Source organism: Mastigoproctus giganteus, chromosome 12 (assembly GCF_048544385.1).
Source record: "Mastigoproctus giganteus isolate SK-2022 chromosome 12, ASM4854438v1, whole genome shotgun sequence".
In the NCBI taxonomy this organism is placed as follows: Eukaryota; Metazoa; Arthropoda; class Arachnida; order Uropygi; family Thelyphonidae; genus Mastigoproctus; species Mastigoproctus giganteus.
In genome coordinates, this window is record NC_143586.1 from 137,800,668 (window position 1) to 137,826,159 (window position 25,492).

A 25,492-nucleotide genomic window follows, 5' to 3' on the forward strand; every position below is an offset into this window, starting at 1 on the left:
ACACGTCCCTAACCTCGGATAGGTAGGACCATTCTACTAACTACATCACTGTCTCAATTAGAGACAACTCTATCATAGGAGGTAGTGCATGGCTAGTGGTAGAAAGTGACACCTGGTGCCCTAAGCTAGGCATCGAGAAGAAAAATGAATAGAGGCACTTCAAAAAGAAAAAAATCCGAAGTTGGTTCTGACTATGTACATAGCAATGATTCAACGCTGATGAGAACTGTACACTATACACATATAATCCAGAAAGAGAGTAGTCGTCCTGCGGATCCAGAAGAAGCAGTAGTTGGTACAGTATATGTGGTGGTATTGACGAGACCCGGAAATGGAATAGCGCAGACAGGAGCGAAGCCCAAGACGGCGGAAGCGAAGTCGTGTAGGTATGATAGGTTAGTTTTCGATTGTACCAGGATTTCTTCCGGACCAGGAGAGGAATGCGGGAATAGCCGTTTGAATATTGAATCTGAGATCTTCTTGCAATGCACAGTAATTCGATATATGGGACTAGTCTTCGACACCATTACAGAAACACTGCTCAGAGTTGGGAAGTCCTAGTTTTTGAAGTTTGTCATTAAAAGGACCGTGACCCGTGAATAAAAATTAAACTTTCAAATCGAAAGAAAACAAGACCTTCTTTGGTTTTTTTAAAAGAAAAGTGACATTCGGGAAGAACCTTTTTGTGATTGCCCGAAGGGTGGTGGTATCCCATCTAGTCTGCCAAGTGTTTAACAATTCGTTGTAGCATCTACATTATTCCTTTTTGAGATCAATATTCAAATTTAGTGATATATCTAAGATCTTAGCAGGGATAATTTTTTTAAACTCTGTAACAGAGACCGTTAAATAAGAAGGAGATCCACGCTAAGAATCTGAAGAGCTGGGTTGGAGACAGTACGATAAACAGGAGTAACAGAAAATAGCATCGACCTCTGAATAGATATTAATTTGGACAGAAATTTAACTTAGTAACACGATGAAATCAGGCATCAGCAGCAAACAAAACAGCAAGACAAAATGATAGTAAAGTTGAAGCGTTTTCCTTGAAAGTCCTCATGTACTAATAATGTTAGATGAAATATTTAGCCCTTATCATATCCTCTAATCTTCGTGAAACACGCCCCACCAATTTTTGTAAATAACCTCCGACGTTTTCCGCATTCGGCCTTCAAAGAGGCGAAGTTCTGTTTTTTTGACAATCTCTCTTCGCACGTACCCAACAATCCAATTCATCTCGGAATCTCTCGGTAAGATTGAGGTCAGAGCTGTGGGCTAGGTTAGCCAGTTAAACTTTTTGACACTCATATCCTCAATCCACAACGCATTATTGTCCAGGACTTATAGATAGACCTGAACATTGATGGTTGTGTCCCAAATTCATTGGAATCAGCAGGCAGCTTTCTTCGGGGGGGGGGGGGTTTCCGTCACACCTAAATATGACCATAACGCTGTCAGATCATGACTCCAAAGCACAGCATTCCATTAGTATATGGTCCAAGAATGGTGGGCCTTACAGTAAACTAGATCAGGGTGATTAGTAGCTTGCGGATGCCTGCACAACTGTGGTAAGATATATCATGCAACATCCTGCGCACTGTACCGGTACTGACATTTTTAAAGTGTTCAAGTTTCCGGGCGAAATTGAATGACACCTTAAATATCGATCACTCCACTCATAGATACAAGAATTAAAAGTTTTATATTGAAACCCCAAAGTTGATCGAATATCTAGATAATTCTTTGAAAATATGGCGATCATCCGGGTCTTTTTGGATCCAGAAACATTGGACATGCCGATGATTATCCATTTTTCCCCTAAAAGAAGAATATTAGAAACGTTACCTTAAAATAAATTATTAAAGTTATAGAGAGTTACATCTCTTTATCCTTATTTAAAAAAAAAAAGAATCATTCGTGCATCGATTTTCCACATAAAAATAATTCTTAAAAACTTCTACATTAATAAGAAAAACTGTCTCGGAAGAGGAGCTAACAATAATTAGTTGAAACTACATTTTACGTCGTATTTTTGCACCACCCAATAACAGAATAGAAAATAATAGCGCAACATTGTTGGAGAATTCCACAGGAGTTTAGGAGAGGTAATTTGAGAAAATATCACCACTCATAATGATGTTAAAGATAAAATTAGCTGCGTGGCTTCTGCTCCGAGATTGGTTGAATCAGCAATGTCATTCCCACTACAGACCTTCGCTGACACAACCCGCTCACCCTTAAAAGGCATTTAAACAGTGAGACTGTTCGCGATAAAGTTAAAAACAAAATATTTAATTTTTCTCCGAATTAAAGAAGGATAATAGCGTTCTGTTGGCATCTGTGAGTGTCACTTGTCAGTGAATACAACACTCTTTTAACCCACTTCCTCCGCTATGAAAGGAATAACGAAAGAATATTGCCAGATTCTTAACAATAGGGTAAGTTGGCAAGCAAAACCTCATTTCGGTTAGCTCGCTATAGGCCATTGTTAGCTACACAGCACCCCTAACTATTGTGGTGGCCTCCGAGCCTCCGTAATTGTCATGTGCAGGTGTGACTCAGTCAGAGCCAACGTCAAAAACAGGTCCAAGTGCGCGACACGGCGTAAGAAACTTCTGGGGAACTAATTATCTGTGCGTTAGCGTGGATGGGCGTACTTACCGCTCGTGTCCTGTGTAAAAGGATTAATGAATCGTGAGATAATTTTTTAAGGTGCTGAAAGTGGTTTCATGGGACTGGATGATTGTATTATCATGCTCACGCAGCTGAAAATCTTCAGATGGCGGAAACCAACTGAGACACGACTCGGTGACTGCAGGGAGGGAAGGGGACGCTAAAGGAACGCTTACCGGAACGGCATGGAGGATGAACTTCCTTCAACTAATTTCCTCCCCCCTCCTCCCGCTACTTCCAGCCTCCTCCTCTTCACGAAATTTTAAAAGATAACACTTAAAGTGGAGAGCCAGTGCGTACATGAAAGAAACTTTAGCGGAGTCTGTTTACAATGGGAAAAACCAGAAGTTGGAATTCTTTCGGCTAACAAGGAAATGCCGAGTTAAATCCTCATCGATGCCTCCAGGGGTAAGGGATCTGCAATAAATGAATAATTTAGGAAACACTTCTCGTCATTTGATCAATGATGCGGTTAATTTCAAACATCTTCTAAGTTCTTGTCTGTTTCTTAACATGGATCGAACCGTTATCAGTTCGAGGAGGTCATTTTTATTGCACAATAGATGGTCGGATTTGCAATTTGATTAGATAGAAGAGTGAATGAGGTCTTTGAGATTTCCGAATTAAAAAAAAAAGAGAGAAATATAGAGACAAACAACAGTAAAATCAATGCAGATAATCATTAGACTGCGATTAATTCTTTCTTGGATTTGGTTGTTTTAGTCTTGATTATTATCGATATCAACTCTTGGAAGCAGAATTGTCCATAGCTGTACATGCGCCCGAGCTCCTATAAGTAATCCCCTTTCGTCTCGCTTCACATTAACCTATGGATGATGTGCACACAGACCTCTCAACTGAGTTCAGGGCGGCTTGTCCACTCTCTTCTAGCAGGTATTCAATTACATTCACAAGATCTAAGAGGTTCGGAGATTCAGATTTTCTGCTTTGTGACTTCGATAAATATATCCAAAATAAAACTTCAGCTAACAAAGCTGAAGAACAGTTTTTGTACAACACAATTGGCACTTACAAAAGCTACCAATGTGGAATGTACGAGACCCATCCCCCAAATCCATTAAGCACTTTTCCATGGTCATATACGTTCTTATCAAAACCCGCCATCATTATAAACGCGCCGGACTGTTCTGGATCTTAAATTCCCCTATCGTATTTTTCCTGGATTACCTTATCTATCATATCTGCTATCAGAACTTTCCTTACGTGCAATGGTGGTTGCTACCAGGCCGGACTACTTTCCACTTCAGTAGATCAAGGCTAAAAGTTTCCAAGAACTCCTTGAAATTTTCAATCCTGCATTTAGTGTTGGACAGCAAGAAGCTAAACAATCTTGGAATGGTTATTTTGATGGTTGTTATTAAATCTCAAATGTAGCTGCTCTTTTCTACGGTTTGATTGCTGAAGTATCTATTTTGTTGCATCGCGCTTTCGTGCGAATTTTATATGCCATCCGAATCAGAAAATAATCTCTCACACTTCCATCCTTGCAATCAAACTTTAAATGGTTTTTTGCAATTTGAACTTTTATATCCGAGCATATCAGAATGCTTCATTTCCGTATTTTGAACTGAACCTCACTGAACTTTCAGCATTATTCGTAAAGAAGCGTAAGTAGGGATGGACAAAGATTTCTCCATTATAAAGTTCATTCATAATTATATCTCTCTCTTTGAGGATATCCCATCCCATCACAAACAAAATGCGTATAATCATGAATTTATAATCATCCAAAATGAACCATATTAAAACCTAAATATAAAACGGATCTCCCTCTGCCTCCCAAATACCCATACTCAGAATTCTCAGTAGCTACTCCACTACTTCGATCTCTGAGTGCGTAACAGAATTTCAAAGAAAAAAACGCACTTAGGATATTTTATTTAATAAAATATTTGGTAACAAGAGATGCTCACACTTCGTCAGACTAATCCAAACGATTCACCATCTACACGTATATAGATTTTCATCATGCATTAACCTAGGTGGTGTATTACCACCCATTAAATAATCCACTCTCTTTAGTTTGGGTTGGACATACATTTAGATGGCCATTAAAGAAATATACTGGTTCTAGGAATTTAACCCGTCAGTAAGAGGATCAATAACAAGGGATATGCCATCGCTCTCACATGAATAAAATATTATTGGAGCCTAATGGAAGTCGTGTCACTCTCACTGCGTGTTCTATGAGGGTACTATTAGGGTTACTGGATCTCCTATCAGAGACAAGATTATCAGATGTGATCAAGGGGATGGCGTGTCAACAATTGGCAGGAAATCCATTACAGAGAAGGGCATATGAGGGTAACGTAATTATGTACGTAAGGAGATTGCAAAGATGCCAAAGAACTCCAATTAAACTAGAAACACGAGCTATTCCATATAATAATCAGGCCCGGTGTAGCGTCCCCCAGCAACAAGGTTACTCAGAGCAACCATCTATAATTACTCCAGGGACAGAATCTTAATGGAAACCCCCCCCCCTCGCTGCACACACATACACACAGAAAACACGAAATCTGTAATCGGAAAGCCAGCTGCACACGAAGTAGCTGCAATATAACCACCATTTAATTGCCTCCTCGTGCCACGTAACCTTCCCTTCTTTAGACTTTAATTTGTATCCACCGGGAGGATTATTTTATTAGTTTGTTTTCATTTATTAATAAGGAAAGGACCGGGCGTATTGCGTTTATTTAATCATCGTTTGAGAAAAGCCAAAATTTTATGGGGTTGGATGTGGGGGGAGAAGTCGAAAAGGAGAGGGATGGATGCTTTATTAGAAATTCATTGTTCGGAATTAATCATGAAGTTATTTATTAATTTGCACGTAGCCAGGTGAGGTTTGTGTGCTGTGTTTCTGCTGCATAGGCTTCGCTTAGCAGAAGCTCCACTCATTGGTGTTAATTAGATCGAATCTAAACAGCGATCTGTGGAATGAAGATGCTAATTAGAATCGCTATTCAGGATGATCACCTTCGTTGGGGAGGCGCCGCCGCTCAGTATCTTCTGCATCTTGAGCAATTAAAGTACCGCTAGGGCATCTATTGCTGATAGTCATTGATAAAGGTGATCCTTTTTCTTTCAGTCAAGTGATAGGAACAGCACGATGCTAACTCTTTAGCTAAAACTTCTTTGGCTTTCTACCAATCTCTAAGGACAGCTGTTTGAGAAAGGTTTCTTAACCTTTAGAAGCACCTCAGTATCCAGTATATGATCCAGTACTTCTTTCACAATGGTGCGGTACTTAGTCTTTTGTGTGATGGATGCGGTCAATCCATTAGACCCACTTAGCAATTCGTTTTATTACCACTTAGTCAAACAGATTCCGTCTTGAGTAGAAATTTTAGTTAGAGTGTTAGGTTAGGCCTTCATATCCTCTTCTCGGAAGGGTATAATGGCAGAATTCGAATTTATGTACGAGTTTGTGTGAGGGATCTCATCAGCGGTTCATTAGTTTGATTCAGGTGCTAATGGTAAAGCACAGGTTGGAAACAAGAGTCATCTTCGTTCTTGAAGATGTCTCGGATTCCCGATTTCTTCCATAAATTCTATAAATTGCATCCTTGATTTATGGTGGTTATCTCAGTGAAAATCTTAAATACCAAGCCTAAGTTTTTGGTTATTTCTTAAAATTTGGATTCTCATTGGGGAACAGAAATTTAAGGCATGAATAAGTATTGGCACCCCTGTGGTTTCGGTGCATGGAGTACAGAAACCCGTCCCTCGCATATAAACTATGGACAAAACATACTTTCACTTTGCACAACATGAATTTCCTTCCTCGCAAGGTATTAAATGACTTAAATATATTTTAAGCCCCCCCCCCCCTAATTCCCCTTACTAACGCCTACAAATAACGTCGTTTGACAGCCTTCCTCTTTTTCCCCCACTTAATCCTACCTTTCCTAGCGCAACTAAGAGATTGTGTTCTCTAAGCGTCCACTGCTCCTCCTCCTCCTCTTCCACCTCCTCCTCCCAGGCACACTTCACAAAGAACGTTGGGTCATTTTAAAGCCTCTTTCCTGCGTGAAGCTCATGTCGCCTTTTCCGCTCCGAAGCCCCTTCTGGAAGAAAAGGCGCAAAACCCACTTTACGAAGGCACCGGTGGAATGTGTGTTGGGCGGTAAAAACAAAATTGAATCTGCACTAAAGTGCGATAACAAAAATGCGTAGAATTCCCAAGTGAATCAAGGCAGACCTTTAGTGCTTCATATTTTAAATCTTTGTGGGCACGAGGCAATTAAAAGCGCGTTTTGTATTATTTTAGAGGCGGCTCCTCATTTCGCCCGCCAGTGTAACCGCGGCCGTAGTTACGGCGGGCAAATTAACATTCTTTAATTCTTCTCGAGCGCCGGGAGACGGCGAAGTTTCCGACATAATTATTGGTGGTCTCATCATTTCTTTTGTTAAGTCGTGATTTACGCCGCTGCCATAAAGGGTAGGCCGTTCTCCGTCGTGCTCCGCTGGAATGCAGTTGTCGCACGAGTTGACAAGTGTCCTCGTGCACACACACACACGCACACACAGTTGCAGAATTATCAGCTCCACGTGCTACCAGGGGGAAGCGTCCTGCTACCATTTTTATTTAGCCAACATTATTTATGATCCCGGATTCACCGCTGCGAAAGTTTTATTAAATACATGTAGTTTTTTATTCCTCTTCTCCCCCCCTCCCACTCTCCCCTTAGGCTTAGTTAAAAATAAAGAACACATACCAGTGTTCTGAAAAGTGTTCCCATTCGGCAGCGCCCTCTGTGGATGGCTGTTTGAAAGTGGATCTGCGAGCAGAAGTCTAAATAAGGGACGAACATATTTTTATTTAATGGCAGTCGCGTCTCTTTTACAAAGTACTTCTTATTCACCCCTCCTCCCCCTTATCCTGGTTCTAGAAAATTAATATCCGGCGATAACATTAAGAAATAACAAACATTAAAAGTTTGTTTGCATTCCTTAAGACTAAAAATGGACAACTTTATGGTCTTATTTATCTCTCTCTTTCTCCTCCCCCCTTCCCCTTATATATTTTTTTTTTTCTTTGAGGAACTTAAGCGGAAAGCCGGCGTTCGTAAGTTGCCTAATGTGAAACAACTTAAACAAAATAACTTTAATGCACTTTGTCATTTTAAGTTTTTGTAATACTTGGAGCGACACAGAAGTCAAGAGAGAGAGAGAGAGAGAGAGAGAGAGAGAGAGAGAGAGAGAGAGAGAGAGAGAGAGAGATGCAGTACTTGTAAAAAAATGGAAAGAATGGGAAAAATATGAGGCTATAAAATATTTCATGCCATCATATTTTTGTTTGAAAGGGTGAAAGAAAATAATATAAGTTTTATAGTTTTCTATTTCACCCTGCTGGCTTATGTATAATCTCTCTCTCTCACATATGCACGCTATAATCATTAACAGTGGCGCGTTATAGCTTCATAGGGCCCAAGGCAAAATGGAACTTGGGTGCCCCATCTTGTTATTTATTTTGTTATTTGGGAGCATTGGCAACTAAGGCCATATTGCTCCGGGAATATGCGGTGGTCATTCCCTGACCTTTCCGCATCCTCTGTATTTGGTGATGACGGGCTCGAACCCCGGTCTAATCAAGAAGCGTGTGCTACGCACTGCTGCTCCTTCCCACCTGGCTACGGAGGCGCCGGTGCCCCATCTATACCTTCATGGATCCTAAGACAAAATGGAACTTGGGTGCCCTAGCTATACTTTTATGGGGCCCAAGACAAAATGGAATTTGGGTACCCCATCTATACCTTCATGGGGCCCAAGGCAAAATGGAACTTGGGGGCTCCATCTAAAGAAAAAAATTAATAAAGAACATTTTCAATTTCATTTTATTGTGACAACAAAACAAACAAATTATATGACGTAAAAACTAAATATAAAATTTCATCAAAATCGGATTGGTAAAAACGTAATTTTCAAAATAATCTTCAAGTTCATTGACCTTGGCAGGTAGAAATTTCAGGTAGAAACAGTGATATTGGGACCCGTAGGCAGATGTCTTTTTTTTTTGCCTATAGGATAACGCGCCACTGATCCTTAACCATTTTTCTTTCTTCCACTCAAACGCATTTGGTCTCGTGGCATATTAAATAATAGATTGAAATCCTATCGTCAGACGATGAACTAAGTTTGCGAAAGTAATTTGAATCCTGTCCTCTACTTTGGGGTCATCTTAAAATGGTCACAATTATATTATAAGGACTCACTTGAAGATAGTCATTCTGTTTTCAGTGTAGCGGTATTTTAATATGCAGTTGGCTTCTAGATTCAATTGACGTGCTATCGTAGACTTTAAAGGATGTTTTCATCTTAATGGCATAATTATTTAAAAAAAGACTGATGTGCAAAAAGACAGCTTAAAAGAGTGAGCGCCCCTACCCATAAGGCTGCTTCATGAAATCCAGGAACTGGAGACGCAAAATAGCCACCGTTATTGTATTATCTCCCTTCTCTCCCACTTCTGTTGCAGGGCTTCTCAATCTAGGGTCACGGCTATGGTGACAGGGACTGCCAACATTTGTTAAACTGTGTATAATATTCGTAATTTGATTTGCTTTCTACCAATGGGATCTAGCAACGCAGTCTGCTACGTGAAGCTGAAAGCAAAAGTCTAATATTATGTGCTAGTATAAGAAAAAACAGAAGCAAAATACGTAGAATGACATTCTGAAGGATATTATTATGAAAGCAATGTGACATGCACACCTCTACATCGACCCACGTGATTCAGCTTTTTATTTAACCAAAGAGAAGCACTTCATAGAGCCACAAACCTTAAAAGTGCGACTCTATGGATACCGTGAACCACCTCCTGCACGTTCGAAAGATGACGTTTATGCCAGGTAGAGTGGTGCGCAAAATACACCAACAGTCTTTTGGAAATTAGCAGATTTTATTAAGAAAACTTAGTTTCTTAAGTGTGTTCATATTTGCTGAAATATAGTACAAAATCTTGTCCAGAAAAGTTTTATCGATGTACTCCAAGATGTTATATTAAAGAATCCCATCATTCATTTTGTATAACTGGACAATCGACTACTATAGTATATGAGGAAATTCGGCAGTTAAATGTAAGAACATGGGACAACCATGTCGTGAATTTACCCAGTGCCATCTAGCGATGCTTCAGTGGCCTCTCCATTTCCTCTCTCCATCGGTTTATCTAATCCGTGTCAAACAGGGTCCGATTACATCGCTAGTTTGGGCAGGTGTTCGCAAGTGCTAAGAGGACTAGCGTACACCGAATACTAGAGGGGGGATGAGTACTCGGTTATAAGCTGCCCTTTGTGAATAGTGTTTCAGAAGGCTTTTCCCATGTATTATGCTATCTCTGTAAGCCACATTGTCCACAACCGAAATTGAATCTTATCATCAAAAAATGGGTTTATCTACAGGAACCACACTGTACAGTCTGTAGACTTACAGAAACTTTCAATGTATCGTTCGAAATTCAAGGGGCCTCTTCCCTTTCCTTTAAAGTAGTTGGGCAATTTCTTTGTTCAGATTCCAGATGGTCATTCAGCAAGTAGACGTAAATGTCATTTCTTTTCCCCCTACCACCCATGGATGATCTCCACTCTCTGAAAGTCCATAGACCCTGAATAATGTGTTCACCGATTTTAATTTTCTGTGGAGACCATTCTACTGCATGACTGGATAGAAATTTCTTAAAGTTCGCTGATATTAAAAACTTGAAATCAAACTGTGAGCCATCTCCAACGACCGACATTAAACCAAATGTGAAAATGAACATAAATTTGCTTTATGATATTCAAACCTGAATTTTTAATTTATTAGATATTTAAATCAAATCCCCAGAAATGTTCTAAGCTTATTATCTCACTAAAAAAAAAACTCATGGCAGTGATGTTCAACTGCACCCCCTGGACCACAAGATGATGCGCAGCTGATATTAGGCCAGTCTTGGAAAGAATTAAAAAAAAAAAAAAAAAAAAGAAACCAAACCTTTTTGGGAGTGCAAGGCAATGGAAACAAGACCGACACATGCATTGCACTTTCGGACATGTGCAATCCACGTTTTGGGATGCATTGATTATAGGGTCCGGAGCAGCCTCGTGTCATCAGAGTTGAATATTCGATCATCAAAGCACACTAAAGCAGAAAACTACTGTTTGTCTAAATCCACTTTTTTCAGTAACTTCAAACAAAAGGGAAACTTCAAGTATACAGAAAAACGTGTTTGGAAAATTATGCAGTGGGAAAGTTGATTCCTTCCCAATTTTATGGATCAGGTGAGTTAAGGGGCATGCGTAGAGCTACACATTATCTCTGCTGGATCTGTGCATCATAAAACAGAAACTGCTGGAATCTTTCCCCTGCCAGTTTAATAAAATAATTCAATATACTATTTCGCATTAACGTTATCTGGTATAAGTCCAATATCCGTTTGACTGGAATATTTTTTCCAATGATCAAGTCACTATGTCAGTTTGTTAGAATATCCTGATTGTTATTTTATTATTCATGTGTTATTAGTATTCCTCTGTCCAGTAATAAATTATGATCCTCTAGATGGCTTACCAAACTAGAAGTTTGGTTTAGATTACAGAAGCAACTAACGCAACGCTTTTCAAGAGAGTGAGGGTATTGAAGCACAATTCGCTACAAGTCATAGATGTCACCAAGAATCAAACTGTTGGTGGGCTAACTGTTGAGCTGGGGTAGCTTAAATGGTCAATACAGAGTTTACCAAAGCTGCGTGTTCAAACCCACTTGATAACACAATGTCTTCCATGACACTGTAGGCACAGACGACTTTGTGGTACAAATCTCAGATATGTACCACAACCAACAACAATAGTGATACACGAAACATCTCACTTGTAAACTCTTGTGACCCCATTGGACAGTCTGAGCGCAATTCGAAAAGCTGTAAACACTGAAGTTTTAAACTTCTGTTGTCAACGGATGGCTCTTCCGGAGTATTAAAAAAAAAATCAGAAGTAATTAATTGAACACCGAATGAGTCTGTGTACTGACCACAGATAATATCACATCCTGATAAATTTTTTATAAATTATTTACTTTCGAAACATCGAATGGAAATATTAAGTTCATCGATGTTTGCTCTGTTTAGTTCATATATTACCCCACCCCCCCACTTACACACACCATTAATGAATGCGTAAATGAGCTAAAGAAGAAAGTAGTCCATTCTCGAAAATGTTAAGCTGTCTTCAGATATACCAGAAATTACAGCGGTGTATAATTACAATACTGTACTCGAGTTGTCAAGTATTGTACACTTATGTCTTCACCCTATCGGTTCATTAGGGGATTAATATAAACCCCAGAAATTTTAATTGCTTTCTTTATCGTAGGTACGCCCGTTAAGGAGGTTTAGATCCTATTAGCAGAGATACGCAACAGTGAGTGTAGTAAATAAGAATCCCCATATTTGTCGCTTTCCTTCAGCACCTGACGACAAATCCCCCCTTCCCCCTTCTTCTTCTTCTTCCAAACCTGACGTCGTCAACGACCGCTACTCCATATAACAATACAGTCGTCTTCGGTAATCCGAGTAGAGTGCGTTTTTCACTTCGCCCGGCGACGAAGGCCGAGCCAATTAGAACCCCTGGCCACCCCCTGCCACTCTAGCTGGCCGCGGAAGTACCGCGTGCCGTAGCGTCTCCTGGCACTTAACGAGACAGCTCCATCGGCGGCGGTAATGCAATTTGAGCGATCGCTGCAGCCCACCACAAAGCCGGGGCCATCAGGGTCCCCGACGAAAGGCGGTGTAGGGGAGAGACGGTTGTGCTGTCACAAGACCGACTCGCCCCTTTTAACAAGATGACGTACAATTGTCAGCAATCCTCGACATAGAAAAAAAAGAAAAAAAAAATCTTCGCTACTTTCGGAGAGCCACTGTTCCCTGACAGCTCTCAGCCATAGCCTCGGGCCGATGGCATCAAGCCTCGTTCCCAGGGGAGGAAGGAAAGAGAAGTGGTTCTCTTTTGGAGTTGATGATTAACAATCGGAAGAAGAATATAGACAGCATTGATAGTCGGCATGAGCCATAGACTGAGAGAAAGAAAGAGAGAGAGACTGCAAGATCGATTAGCGAAGTTTCCAGAAACTCCCCCTTTATACGAAGAATATATATTTAGAGAGTGATCTAATTTATTTTTAGACAGACTTCTTGAGGTAAGGCAGAGTTTCTTTAACCAGGATTCGACTTCTTCAGAATATATACAGAAAACTCAATCAAGACACTTTAATGTTTTTTTTTTTGTTTCGAACTACAGTTATTCTGGAAGATCTTCCACTGCTCTAACTCGGTTCAAAAGCAGAAAAAATATCGGAGAAAAAATAAATCAACAAAACAGAATATTGGAAACTGCAAAAACAATTTGAAATAAACCGAACTGTATTAAAGTTAAAAATCCACAATTATTACGTCACTGGAAAAATGACGAGCGATTATCACACTAGAGGGAGCTGGTACTTACAATCAACCTTATTTCTTTAAATACTACGCGTATAACTAAAACACGAGTACTTCTGACTTTGCATATAATATAAATTGCAATTTATTATTAAAAGGAATGTCAATCTATTTCTTCGCGACATATTTCTTTAAAATTCTTTATGTTTCCATCATGGTTACTCGGCGTGTCTTTCCATCGATAGAATTTCTCCAGTGGACTATTTTATTGATCCCTTGCCAGCGATCCAACAGGGCCTTTAATCTCTCTAATTTTCTGTGATCAGGCCAAAAGAGGGCGTGACCAAGTGTCTTGACAGGTTATGAGAAAGTAGAAGATTAAATATTGTCTGCCCATTGACGAGAACCACACGAGTCAAAGAACAGTAGGGTGTGCGTGTCTGGGGGAGGGGGAAAGAGCAGGGAGAGAATAATAAAAAGCCATCCATAAAGTTTGATTGTGAATAATAGTTGATGCCCATTGTGTAGGAAAATTACTTCGGCTCCTCTTCGTGCAGTGGGGGGTTAATTTAGACCACCACGACCACGTAGCCCAACTGGAACTTGCCTTTCGAATCAGATGAACATCCAATAAAAGAAAATCTTGGATTTCTTCTTTTGGACACTTGGGTTTTTAAATCTTACAAATCAAGAGAGAAGCAATCGTACCTTAAATTTACACGCTCGACGTATTGACCCTCGTAGCTTCCAGGCTCAAATTCGAAAAAAACTTCTCAAGGTCGTCCAATTCTTTAAATCTTAGAATCTACGTTTGGTAACACGACACTCTCCTGTCTGTTTTGTAATTCTGATCGCTCTAATGACTATTCTTAAACTATCACACCATCTTTGAAGTTCGCAATGCATTTCGTCCATTAGGAAACACTTTAATGCAGTCTCAACTTGAAAATGGAGTCAACACATGTACAGAATCACCGGACTGCCGTAAAGTTTTGAATTGAAGTGGATGTGCCCGAACAGGATTTCCAGTAATTATACGAGTCATTACCTTCGCAATACATTAGGGACACAGTGGGTAGGAAGCGAATACAAATAATGAGACCGTGTGAGTTCATAGTTTAGAATAAGCCTTAAGTTACTAACGCTCTTAATGTGAGTAAATCTAATTGAAACCAATCTACTAACTCTGTAATTGGTTAAAGTACTTGGGATGCACTGGAACCGGGGGAATCTAAGTAATAAACCACGGCCTGCAGATGCAGTTTGAGAATTGGCAACCACAGGGTTTGATATTGCAAATGACATCAACGTAACTTCGTCAGAGCAGTAAGAATGGGACGTTCTAAAAGGCCCTTATATCAAAGCCAGTTCTTTGATTTTGACCTTTATTGCGCGTGGAAGTAATATATGACTTTGGAAACTAAAGTTCGTGCCGCATTTGACAAGGTATAAACAGAATCGCAAATGAAGCCCATCTTTCACACGCATTTTGCATTGGATATTTAGAAAGCGGTGAAAAGTGGGACAGTCCAGGAGTGAATCCGCAATCTTACGTTTCTAATTGAGAATGTTTTTTTCTGTTGTAGACTAGAAAAGAGGTCAAGTGTAGAAGACACTGGAAGACAGCCAAACTGCCTAAAGGATATAACATGATTAAGAAACATAGCTAAAGTCTCACAGACATTAATGTACTGGATGTTCTTAGTAATTTAAGAGCACAAATGAATCTCGGACACAGCGATTAATCATTAAGCAGATTGTTGGTTATGCCATGGCATTTTGGAATACATTAAACCCCTCATAAAATTAAGTAAATCATGGGTTAATAAGAGTACGTGTTGTGTGAGGATCACCAACTATCATGCCGTATACGAAGTCTTTTGATGTATCTTGATTGCAGGTATCACCATTTGAAAATGGAATCGACTCACATGTGTCGGATCACCTTAAAGCGAAAATAAAGTGAGTGCAATTCACACGCACGCGCGGGCACACGATTTGCTGGTAATTATACGAGTCATTGTCTCCATATCTGTAATGCATTAAGGACACAGTGGGCAGGATGCTAATACAAATCGTAAGACAGAGTGAGCTTCGCTGGCGACACACACACAAACAAATGCAAATTGCCAAAGCTACGAACATGAGGCGGGCGGGGATCACGTCTGAAATCTTTGTGCTTTCTCTAGGTCGAGTAGATCCGTTCAATACGAACATGCTGGTAACAGCCTTACGCCCAGCTCATGCAAGGCATACACCCATTGAATGGACACTTCCGCCTGGGCGCCCTAAACGCCCAATATTATGTCACGAAAACGCTGCAGGACGTGTCGAGAATTTCTTGGCAACTCCAAAATATAACTGCCATTCAACCAGCCGATTCTCGAGAAAGGAAATGCGATAATTTGAAGGGTGTTTCATCTCCATTGTGGCAGTTGGTGTTCGCGCATACACCCACGATTTGCCCCTTTTTTTTTCGCCAACCGAAGTAGAAACAAGGAACTGAGGTGTATATTATAAGTGTGACGGATAACCTGCAGTACAGCAGCTCACTGTAATGTTCTCAACATCTGCTGGCTAGAAAAACCGACTCTTATAAGGCATACACCCCCCTTCCAAATTACGTCCATTGCTAGTCAATGGCCGTGAGTGAAGTGTGAATGCCACGAGAATGACTGCGACATTAATATCCTTCTTCATTTTCAGATTAAATATAATAAATACCCCTTAAGTATTAAAAAATAGTAAATAAGTTTCTAGAAACCGTCTGGACAGTTTAATTTCTCAAATATTTGAAGAAACACCAGCTGATAGTTGCCTGATGTGTGGTCTTAATAATTTTGGGAGTTAGTGTATATATTTTGTGCATTAGTAATAATATATGACATAATATAAATAGGAAAGCTGGGTGTACAGCAAACTCGTTCATAGATGAAACCAAGAGCTTTTTTTTTTGGCTGATATACAGCGGCATTAAAGAGATTAAACTTTTTTAGAAATGTCCCGATTTTTTAAAGATATTTAGCTTTTTTTTTTCTTTTTTTTGCAGCGCGCAACCCATGATGCTATCATAAAAATCGACTCGGTTAATTAAGGGAAACAAATTTTATATTAAAAAGTCCTCCCCCCAAAAAAAATAGTTCGCATAAAAAAGTGTAGATAAAATAAAGCCATTCTTTAACAGAAAAATCAACACTGAGGTTTTTATCTCTTTGGCGATAACTTCTAAATTATTGTAATATTGATTATCGTTCCTCCATTAACTTGAACCCACATTAATGTGTGATGCTGCTGCCGTCTCTCTCTCGTGCGCACACACAAACCGTGCCATCTGTGCAGCTAAAATCCAGTAAACGTACTATGCATTTGATTTACTTGTAGAACAGGAAGAGTTATTTAAGAGTTCCTTATTCGATGTCTTGATAGTTTAAGTTCCTTAAACGTAATAACCCCATTAATTATTAAGTAATTTCATGAAGACTTTCTTAACCCTGAGAGCTGTTTGGTATTATTAGTGAGGATTCAAAGATGGAAATTTCTCAGTATCATTGTAAGAAAGATCTAAGACAACTTATTGAAGTCCTTTATGATGCACCATTCAGAACGAATTCTTAATCAACCGGATCTTTTGTGTTTTAAGAGGTCAAAGATGCACCTTATCATATTTCAAACACTTTAGCGAGCGATGTACTGACAGCATGAAGTTGTTGCTCGTGCTACGTAAGACTATCGTGGGTTGGGCAACACAAAAATCGTTCTTTCCATCCAGTTTATTGTTGTAACCCTGAAATCGAGTGCACTCCAATCTTACATGCTCGAGTTCGACGAAGCGTGAGCAACAGCCACGTTCTGTAGGTTGCACGAAATGTTGGCCAGACATTGTGGTTTAGTGGGGGAGAGGTTTGTGGCTTGGTTGAGCACAGTCAAATTATAAGATGAAGAAGTCATCTTGGGTGCTTTTGAGGAGCTCTTCAGCGAGCAATTAGTCTCTTGTTTTTCCGGTTGAAAAAATGTCTTTTTCCTTTGATGGAATAGAGCCTTTTCTTTTCCACCAATAAATACGTGTTCTATTATTTAACTCCACATAGTTGGCCTAAAGTACAGAAGAAAACTCAACTATTCTTTTATTGAATAAAAATATCAGAATTTTTAAGTGTGTTTTGATGTGTAATGGAGGGGTTTTGAAATTAATTTTCTGCTTGGATAAGTAATTTAGAACGGGAAATTCGTGACCTAAAGAGAGTGAAAGAAGAAAAAAGCTGTTGAAGCAGACTTGTTATCTCGTAGAATGAGTTAGCCGTACCTTGATATGAGTATGTCACGTTTAATCCATTATCAGTACACGATATAACAGGATTAGTGAATGACTACGTCTTTCTCCTTAAATAAATGACTTCTCCCAAGTGCGCCTCTCCTTCTCTCATATACACATGGATATTATGAGACAGAGAGAGAGAGCGTGCATGGGTGCTACCGTCCAGTACCCGTTGTAGCCTTTCTATCTATTCAATCTCTCTCTAGGAGGGAAACAAACCACACACGACCAGCAGGCTTTAGTAGTGAATGATTTCCGTGTCAGTAGTCAGCTGTAGAAGAGTGGATGACATCATCTTTTCCGTATGAAGTTAATTATGGTGAGGTTGTTCGATGCTACAGCAAGAACGGGTGAGATGGCATTGCTCGTGACAAAGTGAAGGTTAGGAGAATCTACAGGGACCCATATGGTACGCGTTTTGGGATTAATTATCCATTAAGAGTGTACTGTCTCTTCAGATTGAAGAGACAGTACGTCGTGGTTAGAATAACAAGGAAGGAATAATCAGTTGGATCTGGAATTGTTTATTTTTGTTTTTTTTTTTAAATTAAAAGATCGCTTGTTGAGTTTTTATTCAATATACTTTCGAAGTTTAATCTTTTTTAAATGTTTCCTTAAAATAACGTCGTAAGAATAATAAGAAACTAAATTCCTTTAAGAAACTGACAGTATGATTGATGATGTGAGATATTCAAAGAACAATTAAGATACACCTTTTGAAAAATACATTAAAGTTATTAATGCAAATTTTATTTTAGAGATAATGACTGGTTTGAGGTTAAAAAAATGTGCCCCCTATATTCTTTAATTGTCGATAAACTTGTATAAATAAGCCTCTGTCTGCTTTTAGCTCTTTCTTTAACAACAGAGATCGCTAAATCCTTTTAAGTTTTATCTAAAAATATCGTCTCCCCATCCATCGCAAGATCGTTATTTTGTTTAAGGAAGAAATAATGCGCCAGCTGCTCGTTTAAATACTTGCGCGCGCATGTATTAAAAAAAATCAAAACATTATCTCCTCCTACGTTGTCAACGTTCAGCTGCTAACAGATCTTCGGATGGAGTTGCAATGCCTTTGATAAAAGATGAGAGGGGGAGGGAAACGGTTAGATTGCGGCATATTACCAACCATTGCGTCTCTCTCTCTTTCTCTCACTCTCTGCTGGCGTAATGGGAGACCGCATTTTATTGTTTTTCACTTATCGGACAGCGTCAGATGTATTAATAAAGAACGCAGATTCTACTACAGAGGAATGAAGTCACGCAGGCGCAAAACACTCCATTGTTTACTTGCGATCATTTCAAGTTCAGATTATCGGAGTACAGTGAAAGGAGGGTGTAGCAAGGATCACCATTTGAAAGTAAGGCCGATGCAAAGATCGCAATGCGAAGAGAGAGAGAGCAGAATCGATTTCAGAAGACACTCACTACTGACAGCGGGTTTGTCATCGCCCATCCATTCAATGTCACGAACTTTCCGCTCAAAATTCGATCACACAGCGTGCACAGACACAGACAAGCCTTCGTGTACACCCTCTCGCCGCTCATTTGCTTCTTACAAGCAGAAAATTCGCGACCGAAACCGCCGTAGCATCTCGACAGACCGATGTTCATCTGACCTGCGACATGGCGCGGGTTGTTCCCACCTAACCCAGACCGCAGTCGGTGGTGAGACCTTGAGGTGGAAGCGAGATCACGCGCGGGAAAGGGAACAGTCCGTCGAAACCCCCCTCCCTTCACACAACAGGGACACCGACGTTTGTCGGTCCGAAGGAGACCGTGGTTGGGTTAAAAAGCGGTTGCGGTTATGCGGGTTGCCTGGCTGCTCGCGGAGCTGCGACAGCCTGCCTGCCTGCCCACTGGTCTTGGGGAAAACAACGCACTTACCTCTAGTGCCGGGTAGCCTTCGCACAGATCATCCGTCCACTTGCCGTAAGTCCGCTTTTATGACACAAGTTCCGTCCCGATAGGTCACAGTGTACGCCGAGCCGACATCCGAAAAAGAAGTTACCTTCTGCTGGCTGCACGATCCACTCCCTCTCGACGTTTTCTTGTCTCTCACAAACCTCTAAAAAACCTTCCACCGTCCTCACTTGGATCTCTTCGACTACGTAGCGAGTGGCGCGCTGACGGAGATTTTGCTATCCTTCCCTTCTCTTCCCAACTGCTGCACTTGGGCGCTTGTTTGGGTTTGACACGTCACTGTGACGGCGGCGGTCACGTGCGCTTGCGAGAGAGAGAGAGAGAGAGGGGAGATAGAGAGAGCAATCGATAAACGAGTGACGTAGTCGTGCACGCATAGGAGAAACGCTCTCCTTCGGCTTCACTTTTATCCGAAACCGGTGCATTTGGTGGCACTAGAGATGGCTCTTTGCAGCACGAATATAGGGGAGGTTTACGTGGCCACAGCACACGGAGTTAGGCTTAAGAGCCGCGGTTATGAGGCTGTTGGAATAGCAGCGGCACTAAAACAAAGAAGAATTGAGTGCTGCACGTAAAACTAATGTTCAATGCGCATCCTTTGCTCCTTTACACTCATTTTTGAAATCGTTTGTTTACGAAGGAAATTGCGCGCTTTTTTAAATTTTTTTCTTCAGCCAAAGAGACGAATGTAATGAAAGTACTCTTAAATTCGTTTAAAAACCAACCGGATATTTCAGAGCTACACGTTTGTTTTTATTTGTGTAGGAAGCAAAGAATAGGAAGGACGCTTTTATCTGATGCGCCTCTTCTTATAATAAAGAGACACCCATGTTGGAATCACTTCCGGTTTGTGGAACAAAACTTCCTACTTCCGTTTGTATACTTTAACGGATTCATTGGGTTCGTTAAGAATTCAACAACTGAATAAAACGACCTCTAGTGATTAAAAATTCAACCCTATAACGAGTTCTAAAACTAAACTAACCCGTTTAAAGACATTATTACAGCCCTCATTTGACCTTTCCTCTCACAGATCTTATATCAGAAGATTTCACCAAGAACACGACCCCGTTAATAACACAAGAGCCCCTGGGGAAGAGGCCAAACTGGCTACAAGGACATCAGAAGCCAGTTTTCTGAGGAGCCAACTAATCGCTGCTCGTTTTCTATAATTAAGAAAGCCGCTAATTATTATTATTATTATTCCAAAAAATAAATAAAAACATAAATTAGATTCTCATCAAGTTACAACTTAACGAGAACCTAAAAATAAATAGAGAAGCTGGTACTTTCTGGTAATTAAATTCGTGACTTTTAACTTCTCTTAATTTTGCACTTAATATATTTTGCGAAAAATAATCTCCTTTCCAAGTAAATTAAGTAAAATATTCTGACCTACATAAAATTACACTTTGTAGTAATTTGGTAAAACATATAATTTTAATTCGATATATTGACTTCGTTTTAACTCAACTTTTTTTTTTTTCTTCAGTCACCGTTTGGAACCCTACTAAAATTAGGATACTTAACTTCTCGTCATGTGCCTCTTAAGGTCTTAATTCCAATGCCATTATTGATTCGATCGTGAGGCACAAATCTCATAACTTTAAGCTCATTATAGTAATTCAATAGCACTGCTACAGAGCTGTACAGACCGACCGAAGCGATTGTGTCTCCATCTATTGTTTAAAACGGAAACCATTTGTGCCAAATACTTGATATGTTTAAAAAATGCTCTGTAAATTTATATTTATGAATATTCAGAGGTATTTATGTCTACGGTCAACAGATGAAATGAATAGAGTATAATCCTTGCTTTGAAATACACTAATACTACGTAATTAGTGGAGCATACTTTGTCGTATAATATAATAGAACTCAATCGCCTATTTTGTATTTTAATCCATATTCATAAACAAAATATTAAAGTTCATCTGTCTAGATAATTTTGCTGGTTGACTGCAGTATAATATGGCGAGTTTTAGAAGAGAAGCAAACGAGACCAGAGATTCTGAGATCTTTGGATATTATTGTGGAGTTAGGAGGGCAAGGGTCCAAGAGGAGATCCTTGTGGGGCTTTTGGGATAACGTTCGTATATAAATAAATAAATATAATATTTACTCTGGCGCATAAAAATACAAACAAATCCCTTCACGGCTAAGGAAGATCAGTGATTAAAAATTTAAGAAGAATTTACATCATCAGACCCCACCATGGCGACAATGCCTTGACCACAATCCAAAAAAAACAAATGTCTTTAAGGAAATCCACCTCTAAGCCTTTCTTGTATCTCTTAGGATTTACCAGCACAAATTACTCCAATGATCCACTGCACAAAGATCCAAGATACGACAAGCAGACAATTTATGAATGAGATAGTGGAATGGGAGCATCATAAAGAAAACAATTGGTCATCTACCTTCGGTTATTGTGTTCGTGTTCTCAATTTCCCTCGTATTTTTACGATTGCCTTAACTCTGAATTGTCAGAACGCATTATAAAGTACTGTGGTAAAACTTTTAACTCCAAGTGAGATTCTGAAGATGTGCTTAATTGTAATTTCGATTTCCAAGATAAAACGCACTATTAAGGCACAGAAATATGATGGTGGAAGTAATTGGCTGTAACTAAAGACTCATTAACTTCAGCGTTCAAGAAAATTCACTTATCTACTGAAAGGCACTTAATACCGGGTCTACAAAAAACAACCCATCTAATATATTACATCAAGATAGGGAAATGAGAAGGAATTAGAAAAAAATATATGCAAACAAGAGATCTGTTTCTCCAGTCCTTTAAAACTAGTTCGGAAAATTCAATTCCTATCAGTTTATTTATTTATTTTGTTAAGAGGATGTAGATTGCTTTATAATCTAGTAAGGCTGATTTCTAAAAAGGCTAAAACAGAACTAATAATAGAAATAAAAATAAAAATGTCAGGTACATGGATATTCAAGAGATTTGGAACAAATGTTTATTAAAGAGCATACAGTTCTTTATTAGTAGATCCAAACTCCTTCTTTCTTAAAGCGAGGATGAATTTCATTGCTGTGTGAGTGGAATCATCTAGAACTTCGCTGGTTTAAGTTAATTTTGTTATAACGATTTTTGTCTCGAAAATGCCCTAAGATTTAGGGTCTGAAAAAGTCCACCTCATCCCCAATATTTTCAATACAATATGGTATGTACACAGAGTAGAATAAAAATAGGAAAAATTTATTTTCATTAAATAAATATAAAGTAAAAATACTTCTTGGTAGTTTGTCACATCCTTCCAAGTATGCTCATAGACCTCCGAGGTCTGTTCGTGTCATTTCAAGGTTCCTAGGTCGACGATTGGTGCAAATGGTGCTGAAACCGTTACGAAACAACCTAGAAAGCCTCCGAAGTTGACGGAGCGTGCCTTCCAAAGAAACGTCCGGTCAGAACACGGGTCAACGTTGTCGCAGCACACACATGCCCTCAGTGAGACGATTGAGACACGTCAGCAGCGGTACAGTGCTCAAGAGCTGCATAATATTGGTTATTACGGTTGTGCAGCAATCCGAAAGCCACTAATCACCCCATCTAATGTCAGATGCCTTCTAGCTTGGTGTAAGACCTGCCATTCTTGGGCCGTAGACCGAAGAATGGCAGGTGAAAGCTGTGTTTTAGAGTGACGAGTTACGGTACCTTGTCTACCAGTGTGACAGTCGTACATGAGTGTGGCGGATGCCCAGATAACGCTACTTGCTGGACTGTATTATCCCGTTAGTGAAATTTGGCGGAGGCTGCGTGATGGTCTGGGACTGTTTATCACGGTTTTTGCCGAGGACCCTGGTTGGTTTGGACAAAACCATGAATTCTGAAGTCTATTTAGTCGTTCTGAACAACAATGCGATTCCTATGGTGTGGCAGCACGTCGGAGATGGCCCATATCTGTATCATTAGGACAACGCGCCACGTCATACTGCTGGCGTTGTGTTGGATTGATTTGTGGATATGAACATTGGAAAATTGGACTGACCTCAATCCTGTAGAGAATCTTCAGATGAAACGGATCGTTGAGGAGGGACTACCCAAAACACAGTGCTTAACCAGGTGGCCCTTTGAAGGGCGAATGGTGGAAATTATCCGCGGTCATTTACAAAACAAATGGAGTTTTTCACTGAGACCAAAGGCTGTCATAAAGATTAAAGGTTTTAGCACACTTTACTAGTTTTCCTGTAAATAACGATTTGTCGATATGCAGGTGCCCGAATATTAATGGTACAGTAGTGTGTTCCAGGTAGTAGAACATCGGCCCAAAGATCGCCTCTGGACTTGCCGAGATTTGTCATTTTCTGCCGAGTTCTGTGGACATCAATGGTTCAGGTGTTATCTGCATTTCTAATTCCTTCCATCCTCACTATGAGGAAAATGAGTAAGGGTGGAAGGATTTAGAAATGCAGCTGTCTTGTTCGATCCCTTCTATTGATCTTTTTCGCTATTAACATAAAAACTAATACTCCATAATAGTGTCACGAAGAGAGGGCTGAATTCAAATTGCCAAAACAATTTCAACTTTTGAAATTTGACAGTAGAAGTTCCCCCGTTTCGAAACTACATTTTTATACGCAAAACAGAAAATGACAGGGGATTCATCACATTATATCGAATGAAAGAAAAGTTGCTTTCTCCATGTTATGTGTTGGCAGCTGCACAATTACGTTAAAGATTTACTACAGCCAGTAAACAATAACTGAGTTTTATTTTAATCTAACGGCTGACAGTAATTCGGCGAGCCCGCCAAGAGTTCGTAGTTTGTTTAACGACTTATAAAACTTGCGAGATATGAGAAGGAACATCTATGGCTTTAGGAGCTAAAGTACAAACCGTTCGATTCAGTTGTACATTTTGACAGCAGGAAAAATGGCGAAAATAAGCTACTGATCTCTCTTTTGGCGAGACCTTCAGTTTCTCGGGCTTCAAATTAAATTTGTTACACACCATAATTACGGAGATTTACGACAAATAATTGTTCCGAGAATTCATGGCCGAGGAGTGCCAATGCAGATGTTCAGTTCTGTCATGTCAGATTTGTTGTATGGGGTGTGGCAAAAAGATGAAATATGGGTCCGCATTTGGAAGTGTCATACGTTTCGACTTGGCAGTTAACAGAAAGATGTCGCTAATACAGCGTAGGAAAACTCGCATAGATTTCATCCATTGTGCTGGAAGATGGAGAGTTTAGAATTGGGGAAATGCAGTTGGTAAAGGCGATTTAGATTAGGTAGGGAGCGAAATCCCACCACTAAATGAAAAGCCAATGTTTCAGAACAGATAAACGGATGTTTAAATTTTCAAACAGGCTGTGGAAACTAATAAGAAGGCTAAGCAGGACCCTAGTGTCAGTCTTTACACTGTGCTGCCACTTTATTAGGTACACCTACCTAGTAGCGTGTTGAGCGTCCTTTATCCTTCAAAACAGCCTGAATTCGTCTAGGCATGGATTGGTCCACTGGATATTGAACAAGATGCTGAAAACGTTGTGCAGGAATGGAGTACCATGCAGACATGAGTGTGTCACACAGTTCCTTGAGATTCGACGGAGGTGTAGGCCTGCAGCGAACAGCCCTTTCCAGCTCATCCCAAAGATGTTCAATAGGATTGAGATCCGCGTACTGAGCGAGCCACTGCAGCAAAGAAAACTCATTGTCATGTTCCTGGAACCATTCCATAGTGATTCGGGCTTTGTGCACCGGCGCATTATCCTGCTAGAAGTAACCATCTGACTGAGGATAAACTGCAAACATGAACGGATGCACTTGATCAGCAACGATTTTTAGGTAGGTTTGTGGCATTCAGACGTGAATCTATGGGTATCAATGGACCCAACCTGTGTCAAGAAAACATTCCCCACACACTGCCCCCACCACCTTGCACACAAGTCGCCAAACATGACGGGTCCATGGATTCTTGTTGTTTTCGCCAAATTCTGAGCCTTCCGTCCACATGATGCACCAGGAACTTCGACGCGTCAGACCAAGCAACTGTTTTCAATCCTCGATAGTCCAGTGCTGGTGTTGCTGTGCCCACAGAAGGCGTGCTCTCTTGTTGTTCATTGATAACAAAGGTACGCGATGTGACCGTCAGCTGTTGTAGCCCATTCGCGACAAAGAGCGAC

General features: G+C 40.1%; 1 protein-coding gene across 1 annotated transcript in view; it reads right to left on the bottom strand.

Moving 5' to 3' along the window:
* LOC150077451 (LIM domain only protein 3-like) overlaps positions 1-19,611 on the bottom strand; it is a 36,307-nt gene extending 16,696 nt beyond the window's left edge. The window contains exon 1 of the mRNA XM_090386041.1: positions 19,311-19,611. The gene's annotated coding sequence lies outside the window, so the exon portion shown is untranslated. The remainder of the gene's footprint in view (positions 1-19,310) is intronic.
* Positions 19,612-25,492: the final 5,881 nt, after the last annotated feature.